This window comes from Lissotriton vulgaris, chromosome 8, assembly GCF_964263255.1.
Source record: "Lissotriton vulgaris chromosome 8, aLisVul1.2, whole genome shotgun sequence".
Lineage (NCBI taxonomy): Eukaryota > Metazoa > Chordata > Amphibia > Caudata > Salamandridae > Lissotriton > Lissotriton vulgaris.
In genome coordinates, this window is record NC_141696.1 from 1,465,202,664 (window position 1) to 1,465,205,563 (window position 2,900).

Below are 2,900 nucleotides of genomic sequence, written 5' to 3' on the forward strand. Positions count from 1 at the left end.
CGGTCTCGGGCTTGTTCTACCACCCCCCTTTTTCGCCCCGAGAGACTGACAGTCTGGGGCGCTTCGGGCTTGCTGTCCGGGCTGGCTAGTCTGGCGGTTGTCCCGCGGGGTCCCACCGTCTCGACGGGTTGGGGTCCCGGCCCCTTCCCGTGCCTCGCCTGTTAAAGCCTGCGAGTGGGGATTCCCGCTCGCGGTGGCGTGTACTTCCGTTGGGCTGGCGTTCTGGCCCTGGGGGGGAGCTGTGCTCCTGGCCCGCCTGGTGGATCTTCTTCGCCGGGGGTGGGTCTTTGGGGTTCCCTGTCTGGCCGTGTGCTTCCTCAAGGTCGCGTTTTCGTCTCCCCCCCCCCCCAGGGGAATATGGAGTCACATCTGGCGGTGTCTCTCATCCGTCGGCTTCCTGGCCCATGTCCGGTGGTCCCTTCGGTCCTCGTCTCGGGCTTGTCCTCCTTCGGGGGGGGCGTGTGCCTGGTCCCGGTGCTTCCCTCTGGTTCTTTCATGGTTGCTGGATTTCTTCCTGGGCCGTTTCTGATGGCTCGCTTCGACAGCACTGTTAAGACAAGTGGCGGTGTCTGGCTTGGCCCCTGCAAGTTTTCGTGTGGGGGCGCCCTGAGGGGGGTGTCACCGGTCCGGGCCCTTCGGGCGGTCTTCCCCCGGGGACCGACGGAGTCGGGTCTGGCCTTCGTGGCATGGTCTCGCCCTGCCCCGGTGGTGTTTCTACGCCTAGAGCCTGGGCTCGGTCTGACCGAGGTCTCTGTTCACGGAGGGGGGCTCGGCCCTCCGGCCCGGGTTCTACTCCTCCTTCCGGTCCTTATTACCGGTCTTTCGCGTGGCCTTTCGGTCTGCTGGATCTCCCCCGTGCCCTCTGAGATCGCGGTTCCTCGAGCCTACGGCCATTCCACCCTGAAAGCACCTGATCTCACGGGTGGCGCTTGGGCAGGGCCGGGGTGCTCATGGACGCCCGGCGGCGCATGGCCTTGTTTGGAACGTTGCAGTGGGGGCGTTCCTGTTTTTGGTTCCCGGCGGGGTCCTCCGCCCCGGGTTCCCTCTCCTTTGTCCGGGCTGGCGATTCAAGCCTCCTGGCCGATCCCGGATCTTCCCGGGCAGTGGTTGGGTCCCCCGCTCTCGGCGTCGGTGTTGAGCCGGCTCTGGTCGGCTGGCCTGCCTCCCTGTGCAGGCCTGGTTCTGGAGCGGAGGACGCGGCTGGCTCAGGGGTTGTGGCTTGGCTGCTGGGCTCCCGCAGGCATTCCAGTGCTCGCTTCGGCAGCACGTATACATATCTGGTAAGATACTGAGTAGATTGGCACGGCTCCTGCACAAGGAGGACCCGCAGGATTCGTGGAGCGTTCCATGTTAGTGGAGACGTGTAGCTCAGGGGTTGGAGGCGGCGGTCCCGGTAGCTGAGCGTGGTCCTGGACCTGAGTTCGATTCCCCGCCTGACGGTGGGTCTTGGGCTTCAATGCTTCCATGAACTCGAGATGTCTCATGCCGGTGCCTTCTCGTCTCACGGGCTCACACTCTGCATCTCTGGGCGGATGCTTGCTTATTCTCCACTTGGGCCCCTTGTGGCGGGATGCCTGACTCTCACCTTGTATCCTGCAGCCTACGGTCGTACCACCCTGAAGGCGCCTGTTCTCGTCCGATCTCAGTAGTGAAGCTGGGTCGGGCCTGGTTGGTACCTGGATGGGAGATCTCGCAAGTGAATACCTGGTCGGGTTCCAGAGGCACGCGCCTTGTTGCCTTTTGGGCGATTCGTGCGCCAGGCACATCGCAATACACTTGCATTCTCCCTCTCTCGTTCTACGAGCTCTTCGGGGCCCGCCCTTTTGGGACCCGGCCCTCGGTGGCGGTTCCTAGCCTGTCAGGTTTCCCTGGTGGCGAGGGTGTCTGCCGGGCGGAGGGGCGTGTGGGGGTCGTTCCTCCGCTCCCCGCCCTACTTGCGGGTTTTGCCGGACGGGGTTGCTCCTCCGGCATGTCCCCCGTGTCCTTCCCGGGGTCCTTTCCCTGGGGCCTCAAACTCGGGTGGTGTCTTCCCGCTTTTTCCGACCAGCGTGGTTCCTCCCTTGTCCGGGCTGGTTGTTCGGCGTGCTGTTTTGGGCTTCACGTAGCCGCACGTTTTTCCTTTCCCGGTGGGATGACCTGTGTTATGCCCTTTGGGGGGTAACCGGGTCTGGTGGCTCAGTGGACTAACTGCACTGCAGGGGACTGTGTGTGACCTCAAGGTCACGGGTACAAATCCCTCTGTCCACTCAGCCATAACACCCGTTTCGTTCGGGCCACTTGCCCTCGTTCCTCCATGGTTCGCGGGCTTACACAGGCTGGCATCCTTCCCTACGCTTCGCTGGGTTCGGTGGATCCGGCGGGGGCCCAGGGTCGGTCTGCGAGGTGTGGCTCTGTTCCCTGGGCCCCCTTAGTGGGTGTCTCCTCTGTGGAGTTTTGTCTGACTTCGGCGTGGTCATCACCCGCCTGGTACGTGGGTCTCTAGCAGTCCCGGGGGGGACTTCGCTGGGGCCGTTCGGAGTGCTGGAGCTGCGACTCCTGGTTTGCCTCCTTTTCCTGGAGGTCTTGATTTCAGGTTTCCTGTGGGCCCTGTTTTCCTTTCAGTTGTTTACATCAACCTTGGGTTGGTTTCTCTGCATCACCATGTGGTGGTGTGATTATGGTGGTCAATGAAGCCTTGTTGGCTTGGGTATTTGCTCACTATGTAAATCATGTGGCGAGGAAGACTAACGAGGAGGTAATGCCCCGGTTACTTACCGGTAATCTTCATTACTCCGAGTATAGTCTTCCTCGCCACATGAGTTCCCTCCCCCCCTCCCTGTCTGGCTATCGGCTTCATTGTTTGCTTGGTAGATCAGGCTGATTGGTTGGGCCGGCCCGCCTCTTATAGAGGTCAGGTGGGA

The 2,900-nt window shown here is 62.3% G+C and overlaps 1 non-coding gene across 1 annotated transcript; it reads left to right on the plus strand.

Moving 5' to 3' along the window:
- The first annotated feature begins 1,248 nt into the window (after positions 1-1,248).
- LOC147698929 (U6 spliceosomal RNA) lies at positions 1,249-1,355 on the plus strand. Its single transcript, XR_015299510.1, has one exon. It is a non-coding gene; the product is annotated as a U6 spliceosomal RNA (small nuclear RNA).
- The last annotated feature ends 1,545 nt before the right edge of the window (positions 1,356-2,900 follow it).